Genomic DNA, 10,635 nt, shown 5'->3' on the forward strand with positions numbered 1-10,635 from the left:
AAACAATCAGAATTGCACAGGAATCATACTAGAAATATTGACTTGGGATTACTAAAAAATATAAAATATTTTACATAAAATCAATCTATCTGATTTTTATATTTAATCATCTTTTGGATATACATAAATTTACTACTAAGCTGGTCTCCCTGAAATGGGGGGTGAATGTTATGCATAATTTTTAATATCACACAGATGGGATTATTCTCCATGTATTTCACTGAAATTTGCTCTTTTCACTCAAAATTGCTCTATCTGAAGAATGAGCATTCATTCTTTTTTTTTCTTTTGTACATAATTGCTTCCTGCGAGTTTAATAACACAATTGATTTATTATTCTTTTTATCAGGGAATTTTAATGTAGTTATGTCTGCTCTCTTATGGTTATTGCTTGTATGATATATATTTTCTAATTATTTTACTTTCAAAGTATTTGTTTCTTTTTATCTAAGTTATGTCTCTGCAAGGAAACACAGTCTAACAATCTCTGCCTTAGATGAAAATTTAGTCCACACATTTAATATAATTATTGATATGTTTAAAGCTTTTCACTTGCTATTTTTATCTATACTTTAATTTTTTTGGTTGCTCTGGTTTACTTTTACTGTCTTCTTTTAAAAATAATTTAGTAAATCATTGTAATACCTGCTGGCAGCAGGCCTTCCCTGGCCCCTGGGGCCCAGCCCCCAGTTCCTTGTTCTGCATGTCAAAGTGGCCAGCTCACAAGGCCATGACGCAGACTTGCGGTTCTCCTGTTTATCCGCCTGAGACATACGTGCTCCACAGGAACGTCTTGACCTTTTCTATCTAACAATGGCAGATGTTGCAACGAATTTCTCCCCTCTCCCTCCCTCTTTTGGGTAACTTTCCACTTCTGCTGCTTGGGGTATAAAAGGAGATGATGTTAGTAATAAAGTGGTGACTCCTGGGGTGACTCCTGGATGAAGAACCTTGGTGTCCTATGTATTTCTTAACCCCAACGTCCCTCGCCGGACTCGGCTGGATGCGGCAAATACCTGTGCTATGTTAGCACTCTTTTAAGTTAATTTTAGTAATTCCTCTAGAGTTTCATCTTTAATTTGTCACAATCCACTTTGTTTTACTAAAATAGTTTTGCATCCCACAATGCTATCATTGCCATGTATATTTCAGTTATAAATGTTATAAACCCAACCACACAGAATTCATATTTTGCTTCACAATATGTGTGTATATAAGAATATGCAAACATCGTTATTTTATGTCTCTCCATATACCATTTTCATAGCTGTTCATTTATGCTCTAGGTTTATTTTTGACTTTGGGGTTTTGCTTTAGAATTTTATTTTGTCTTTGGTTTTAAGCAAACTTGATTATGATATGTCAGGTTTGTATTTATTCTGTGTTAAGTTAATGGATCTTCTGGGATCTGTAAGTTAAATATTTTATCAAATTTGGGATAGGTTCAGCCTTCTTGTTTTTGATCATTTATGTTACTCATTCTTTATTTCTGTTCTCTTTAAAATTCCCATTTTATGCATGCTGAAACATTTGATATTTTCTCAAATGTCTCTGAGGTTCTGCTCATTTTTTATTCAATCTTAGTTCAGATAAAGTTAGTTCTATCAATATCTCATCAAGTTTGCTGGTTCTTTCTTCATGTATCTAGATGCTGTTTTTGCAATTTTCAATTTCTGGATTTTAAATGTTTCATCCTTATTTATTGACTCATTTCAACATATTTTAATTGCATAAATATATTTTTGCTGCAGTCCGGCTGCACCAGAATAACCAGGGGGTGATGAGCATCTTGTGTACATTGATACAGCTGGAGTGGGAGCCATTTATTGTAGGACAGGAGGAGTATATATACACAGCTTATCTTAATTAACATAAACTAGATACAGCAGTCAACCAATAAGGAATCTCCACACTTAATGGCTCGCTGGCGTTACTTAACAAACCACTTCCTCTGGCAAAATGCCAGGCACCATCTTGACTTGTTTACAGACCCTAACATTAACCCTAACATATTTTATTTGATTTTGTTAACATATTGGGAATAGCTATTTTGAAGTATTTTTAAATCCAAAATTTGGGTGCATTCAAATAAGTTTCTATCAAAGGCATGCTTTTTTTCCCCCCACTAAATGTAGCTTGAGCTTTCCTGCTACTTTCTAGTTCAATATTTTGTTGTTGTTGATGTTGTTGAAAACTGTGTATTTTGTGTTATATATTGTCACAACTACCAATTCTGTTTCGTGAGGGATGTTGGTTATTTTTATCTAAATAATCTGCCTAGATTTAAGCTTCCATGTGAGGTGCTTGTTGTGTTTAGGTGTTTCTATTTTTTACCTTCAATTTCAGTTTCTCTTCTTTGACAGGTCAACTACAGATTTATACAGTTCAGTAACCACCCATTTATTTGTGTATGGTACTATTATGGGTGGAATTATGTCCCCTAAAATTCTTATGTTGAAGTCCTAATTCTTGTATATCAAAATGTGACTCTATTTGGAGATAGTGCCTTAGAGAGATAATTAAAGCAAAATGAGGTCATTTGACTGGGCTCTATTCCAAGGTCTAGTTTGCTCATTAGAAGAGATTAGGATACAGATATACACAGATCCTATGAAGACACAAAAAATGATAACCATTTTCAAGCCACAGAGAGGGGCCTCAGTAAATTAATCCTGTGTCTACCTTCCCAGCTGGAGCTTGGGCTAAGGGAACAGAGGTGGAAATGAAGGAAGGAAGGAGAAAATAAGATTCTATAGGACAGGGTCATAGAACTATCTGCCTGAGAATACATATCAATCTTTCATAAAGAGGAAAGGCACCTCTGAAATTTTTCATATCTCTGGTTGTATACAAAGTATGTTCACACCAATTCATGTCTTTATATATGTACTTTGGATAATAATGTCCATCACATTCCACCATTATTTCTAAACCCATGCCTCCTTCCTTTTCTTCCCACCTCTCTGCCCTATCTAGAATTTATCTATTCCTCCATGCTCCTCCTCCTTATCCCACTATGAATCAGCCTCCTAATATCAGATAAAACATTTGGCATTTGTTTTGTGGGGATTGGTTAAATTCACTTAGAATTATCTTCTCTAAACTCCATCCATTTATCTGCAAATGCCATGATTTTATTCTCTTTTATTGCTGAGTAAAATTCCATTGTGTATATATGCCACTTTTTTTATCCATTCATTTATTGAAGGATGTCTGGGTTGGTTCCACAGTTTAGCAAATGTGAATTGTGCTGCTACAAACATTGATGTGGCTGTGTCCCTGTAGTATGCTGTTTTTAAGTCTTTTGGGTAATCAAGAATCAATAAATGGGATGGACTCAAACTAAAAAATTTCTTCTTAGCAAAAGAAACAATCTTTTGAATAGAGAGCCTACATCTTGGGAGAAAATCTTTACCCTCACACATCAGAGCACTAATCTCTGGGGTATATAATAAAGAACTCAAAAAGTTAAGCACCAAAAACAACAACAACAAAAACAAACAAACAAACAAATAGCCCAATCAATAAATGGGCCAAGGACCTGAATAGACACTTCTCAGAAGAGGATATACAGTCAATCAACAAATATATGAAAAATGTTCATCATTGCTAGCAATTAGAGAAATGCAAATCAAAGCTACTCTAAGATTTCATCACTCTCCAGTCACAATGGCAGCTATTATGAAGACAAATAACAATAAGTAATGTTGAGGGTGTGGGGGAAAAGGTACACTGCTGGTGGAGCTGCAAATTGGTGCAGCCAATATGGAAAGCAATATGGAATATTTCATGGAAAATTGGGAATGGAAACACCATTTGACATTTTTCCCTTTTTGAACGGGAATAAAACTGATGTTTTTTCCATCATTGTATTTGGGAACCAAATAACTTACATGGTTTTACATGATCTTAACTGAAAAGGAATTTTGTCTCAGGATGACTTATTCCTTAATTCTCACCCATATTTGATTAGTATAGTTTTGAAAATAGATTTGATACTAGGTTAAGTCTTTTGTGGCTGTCAAGCTGGAGTGAGTCCACTGTGCATGTACAGACATGGATTTTGGGCGTGCTCTAAGGCAGAATACTGCAAGTTGAATAATGTCCCTGAAAAATTTGTACATTGAAAACTTAAAATTAATAACTCAGAACGTGATTGCATTTGGAGATAAGTCCTTTGAAAGAGTTATTAAGGTAAAATCAGCCCATATGTTTGGACCCTATTCTAATATGACTGGTGTCCTTATAAAAAGAAGGGATCAGGACACAGATACACACAGAAGAGTAGCAATGTGAAAGACACAGAGGAAAGCTGACTTCAAGCCAAGGAGAGAGGGCTCAGAATAAAACCAACTCTGCCTGAACCTTGATTTCAGTTATAGCAGTCAGAATTGTGAGAAAATCAATTTCTGTTACTTATGTCACCCAGTCTGTGTTACTTTGTTAAGCAGCCTAGTACTAATTCAGGCACCTAGCACTTCTAGGGCTGCTACTAGTCTCTGCCAACTGAACTATATGTAGACTTTATAGTGCATTCTAATTTGCAACCAGCTCCAGTCTCTCTTGACTTTCACTTTTCCTTCTGTATCACAGGAGTCCTCACTTCCAAGTTTACATCATTTAGTGGTAAGCCATTCATTTATGGATAATCTCAGTTCATCTATGGCCTTCTCACTTTGCATTAAAATTTTTGGCTTATCTAATACTTGTTCTAAATCAAGTCTGCAAACTTGAATTAAGGAAGCTTTAGCTATTCCCCATCTCTTCTAAATTAAGTCTGCTCCATTTAATGGGCAAAGCTGCTGGGTTTTAATCATACTTTCCCCAGTAAAGTCCAGTCCATCACCTTTTACTGTATGGCTGCTGGTTTTTGCTACAAGCCCACAATTGGAAAGTCCACAGTGTTTTTGAAAATCAAGTAGAGAGTTTGTGTAGAAGTAGGCCTCCGCAAGAATTCCACAGACTCCTGCTATTATTATCCAAATGAGAATCAACTCTTGTTAATTTGTTAACTTCTTTTGACAAAATTCCTGTGTTATGAAATTTTTGTTATTGTTGAGAAATTTACCCAGGCTTTTCCTTGTTGCTTTCTGTGGAAAGGAATTTCTCAACTTTTTAATGACATCTTTAATAGTAATTAATCTTCACATAACTCTCAATCCTTTGATAAGGTTCTCAGAGATATTACCATTTTCAGGGAAATTTTACAGCATTAATCACAATTAATATCATGAATGCTCTTGGATTCAACAATTTCATAGTTGTATATATAACCAATTATCTAGGATATTTTTTCATAGGTGCAAGGAACAAAAATATTTATGGATGTTTACTATATGAATATAAAAAATAAGTACTCTGAGTGTTGGATATTAGGCAAGTTAAATGATGTGTCACAAGTAACTTAATGTGAAGTTTTTATAATAGTAATGCAAATATTTAACCATATTCATACTTGGAAATATTGTGTGTATCTGTATTTATATACACACCTAGAAATTATATACATATTAAATAAGGAGAAAATACATATTAAATAAGGAGAAAAATAAACTTATGGCCATGGGAAGTTATTAGTTTTCAATCTAGGAATTTTTTAAATGTGCAAAGATTTTGGAATAGAATAGAATAGAGTGATTTGTACCATTTAAAAATGAAGGAAACAAATGGAGACAAATACAAGTGAGTTCCTACATTTTTCTACATTTGGAAGATGTGAGGAATTTCTGGGCCTGAAAAGCTCGTTAGCTTACTTCCAATTTTATGTGCATCCTAAAACAGCTGGCAGACATGTCCCTTTGAATCATGCTTTAAGGCCAAAAGTGTGCTTATGAAATTGCAAAACAAGGAGAATTTTCTGGTGAGGTTACAACCCAGCCTTCTAAATTCACGCTTATTGATTTTGGTTGGCCTTGTCTCCCCATTCTCTCCCTGCTGGGTTTCATGTGCACTCTGCTTTAACCTTGTATCTTTACATTTATACAATGTTTGGCCAAAGGCGAACCCAGGAACTGGGGTGCCTTAGTTGTTGGATATGATAATATTTTGTGGGCTTGGGTCTCCAGGGATTGAAGTACATGCATGCTTTACCCAAAGGCAGCTTCAGTTTGGTTAATTTATGTTTTATTTTGTTCAATTATGTTTTACTTATAATTAATTTTTTTATAAAGTCTCCCTTTTATTGAGTAATCACCTAACTTAGTCAAATATTGAAAAAACACTATTATTGTATTTTAAATTGGAAATGGATTAAAGCAGCCCCCAAAAGTAACATGGACTATTTTACATACCAAATATAAATGGGAGGTTGCCTATACCCTAGACTCTCAAGATTTTTAATTAGGCCCTTTTGATCTTCAACCTAGCCTTTATCTAAAATATGACTAAGGATCATTTCCTGTAATATTATAAAATCACTGATGTTAATTGCTTTTCTGTACCATTAGCATGTGAAAAGAACCTCACATGCTAACTGGGCTAACTATGGTGATGTGCGGATAGGAGGAATCCAGTTATTACTTTCAGTTGAGAGATCAAGTTTTTATTTGAACTTCAGGATGAAAACAGACCTCATCTATTTTTAAAAGGGCATTGTTATTTAGTATACTTAAATAGGAAAATTTGTCCTAGAAACGTGGATACATTATCTTAGAACCTCATAATACTAAATATTTTTAGGCTACCTGTGTATATAACACAGGGATGTGAGGTCAAGATAACTCACTAGTAGTGCATGGTGCTAATGTGAGTTATTGATAAAAATTTACATGTAGAGATTTTCTAACTCCTTAAGTCTGCAAATAATCATATCTAGGCCCAAAGATGTACATAAAAGAGAAAAACATAAACATTCCACTCCATATTACATGCTGATAGACTAGCTTGAGTGGATGGTCTCACCTGGTTCCAGGGCATCTTCAAGCAGAGGGAACAAAACTGGTGGGATTACACAGAGAAGGTGCTAGGCATGATTCTACCTCCCTCTGGAACACCCTAGAGGGTTCTCATACTAAGTATGTTGAATTAACCAGTGACTTCCAAGCTCCCCCAGGTAGGTTCAATTCTATTGGGTACTAATCACCCAAATAGAAGTGGAGAGGTGCTGGGTCAGCATAGCTATTCCTCATGACTGGCCCATGTCTATTTTGAGCAGCCTTTAAAATTGACCTATTAGGCTAGATAAATAGCATCACCTGCCTGTGGCTGTCATCAAATCTCTCCACAACTCATACAAGAATGGTTGGCAAAGTCAGGAAACTATCCAGGGTGAGATGAACCTAGCAGACCTTCAATAATGTAAGCCCATTTAAGACATAAATAATTTCACTTCTTAAATCCAGTGGGATACAGTAGAAATGTATCTGGTTATCAGACACGGCGAGTTCATAACCAGAAGGAAGTTTGTCCTATCACCTAGACATAGGTGACTGGGATATTATCCATTGTGATACTCTGATGTATATCTTCACAAAGGTGAGAACATTCCTCTGGGAGAGAAATGACAAACCATGGATTTCAAATCAGTCCTTCAGATATTTGACAAATTGAATCCTCTCATGTTTAAAGAGGAGAACAAATAATTAAAGAATAATTTTACTAAATCAGCTATAGTAAGTGACCTTAGGAATCAGCAAAAAGGAGTTGACAGTTATCCATTGAAATATTTATTTGGTCTAAAATGGAAGTGTTTTTTTCTTTTCAATGTCTTCCTTTCTCTATTTTAAATGGATGACATCAGAAAATCATATTCAAGAAGTGAGGTAATTTTGCTTGGAGGTCTCGTGATTTGTGGCAAGACTACTGATTAAATAATTTTCATATAATCCTGCTCAAAATTAAATTTGCCAAGGAAGTGAAGTGGTTTATATTACAGAAGACATGCAGACTTAGCACTGTTTGTTTTCAGAACTGAAGAGGCAGAGGTCATTGGTATCTCTGTTTATGATGCTGAGCACTCAGGCATTAGGCGCAGGCTGGTAAACAGGCCTACCAGGAGTCTGTCTCTTGGCTCCATCATTGCTGAACATATTCTTTTCCCTCTGTTCTCACCCTTCCCCCTTTCAAGGACAGATTCTATTATGTTTTCATATCCCCAAGATCCTTTGTAAAACCATGACTTATCTTTTGTTTTCAGCTTTACCTTCTTTTCTCTTCTCCATCTCTAGTATTCTCTTTTGTCTTTACCAACTCTTTGAGCCTTAATAAAAAATAAGTTTTTTAAAGATGTCTTTGATCTGTTTGTTTTATTAATATCTAATGAAAGATATAAAACTAACAAAATAATATGTGACATTTATTGCAAAAAATGTGTCATTTGACAGAGCCTATAGCAGATACATAATGTTAAATCTGTAATATGAAACCTAGTTTAGAAACTAATCAATAATTTTCAACTTTGAACAGTCTTCTGTGAAAAACCAGTACAAATTTAAACCGAGAATTAGCATATAAGAGACAAAATCCAGCTATTCTAATCTTTAATTTCTCATGATTCCTCAAGGTTTATTTCTACATAGTGTTAATATCAATAGAAAGATACAAATCTAAATGGTATTTCCAGGGTTTTTTTTTTCTCAGAATTCAAAATTCAAAGAAGTGATGAGTCTTCTGGAAAAACTTGCAATATTTTGAAGTAGACAATGGAAGCTTTATAATTTTTTTTATGTGCCAGGAAATTATGTTTAGTTACAATGTTTTTTCTCATCTCTTTTTTGCTGTGTAATAATTCTCTCTCCATTTAATTCTATTTAAATATCTTAAATTTCTTTTTTAAAAGACTCGAAAGATTTATTGCTTGTTGTCATTGTTCATCATATGATTGCCAGGTGTCATCACCACTTAATGACCCTGATACCCTTGCTTTTACTGAATTTTAATTTTTATTTATGTATTTATTTATTTATTTTGGTACTGGGAGTTGAACCCAGAAACACTTAACCACTGAGCCACATCCCCATCCCTTTTCATTTCTATTTTGAGACAGGATCTCACTAAGCTACTCAGGGCCTCACTAAATTGTTGAGGCTGGCTTTGAACTCATAATCCCCCTGCCCCAGACTCCCAAACTGCTGGGATTACAGGTGTGTGCCACGACCCTGGCTATGAATTTTTTTTTAAAATATTTGAGCCCATGTCATCTATATTTCACTTTTCTGCCTGTCCAAAATATTTTTATATTTTGAATATCCTTTGTTGTTGTTCTTGTTGTTGCTCTAGTAGGCGTTTTCTTGTGACCTAATGGAGTCTCTGCCATGTTTATTTACATAATAATTATTGGAAGTGCTTATGTAGTACCTAAGCACTTTTTTCTTATAGCTGTTGGAAAAAGGTATTTCAAGCTTTCAGTGAATGACATTACATCATCTATAATGACTTTTAAACATTGACATTCTTTGATCCTTGATACATTTTTTACATGTTAAAATAAAATGTGTTTGTGACCCCAAATTCATTTGATTCTAATTGGCAATAAGTCATTCAAGAGAATGTTATGCATTTTAATGAACTTTATGTTATTCATTCCTTACATGTTTACATGCCTTCTAAGGCATCTTTTAACTTTTTATTTATGAGTATAAGTTTCCATCAGCCCGTTCTTATTTACATGTCATTTATAATATCTTTAAATTCTCAAAGTCTGAAGTTCCACCATAGGTTTTTAAGTGATAAACTTAAAACTCACAGCCTACTTATCTAATTCCATTAATTTCTACTCCTTGAACAAGAATCAGCTAGGAAGTGGACAAATGTATAACCTAGCTGAGGGTGTCACCTGGGCCTTTTTCATCTTTCGGCTTGTTTTAATCCACACTACTAATACACGGAGCATATTTCAATAACTGTTTTGAGTGTTTCTTGAATATTTCTGTTTTTAGTTTTTGATAATTTTATCTTAAACTAAATTTTTTCCACAATTAAAATTTTATTATCTACAAAACTACACATACTACTAATAAAGTTAAGACCTAATTTCTAAGTTATATTGCAAAGGCATTAAAAAGCATCTGAAATCATTTCAAGGAGTCTGAGAGTTTCTGCTTTGTTATTCTAAACCAAATTGAGCAGATAAGATATACATCCCGTGAGCTTAAGATCCTTTTTCCCTTCAGACCTGGCCCTGAACTGCCATACTAACTAATGTTTTTTTAATACAGTATTGCTATTATAAAAGATGCAAGGAATTCATTACTTTTCTGTAACAATTTGTATGGATTTATTACTTAATTAGTTTTTTACCTTTATTTGACAGGGGTTATTGAGTGCAGCTTAGACCTCCATAAAAACCAGAGCAAAATCTAAGTAATCTTTTATAAGGTCTTGCATTAAAATGCAATATAACCAGACAGTAAAATGTATTAACACACCTCAGAGAATTTTCAATTTGTCATATCTTTCGAGCAGTTGGGAAGATATGTATTCAAGAAGTGATTTATTTCCTGTAAGGGAACAAAACCACTCAACAAAAAATGAAATTAATTATTTCTACCCAAATGGAAATAGTCAATACCTACACAACACCATGTTAAATTGTAATGAAGCTGGAGCATTATGAGAAAGCAGAAATGGAGACCAGATGATATTGGAGGAAGTAGTGTTAACCATAACACAGTGAGTATTGCAGATAATTTATAGAGA

This window comes from Ictidomys tridecemlineatus, chromosome 2 (assembly GCF_052094955.1).
Source record: "Ictidomys tridecemlineatus isolate mIctTri1 chromosome 2, mIctTri1.hap1, whole genome shotgun sequence".
NCBI lineage: Eukaryota > Metazoa > Chordata > Mammalia > Rodentia > Sciuridae > Ictidomys > Ictidomys tridecemlineatus.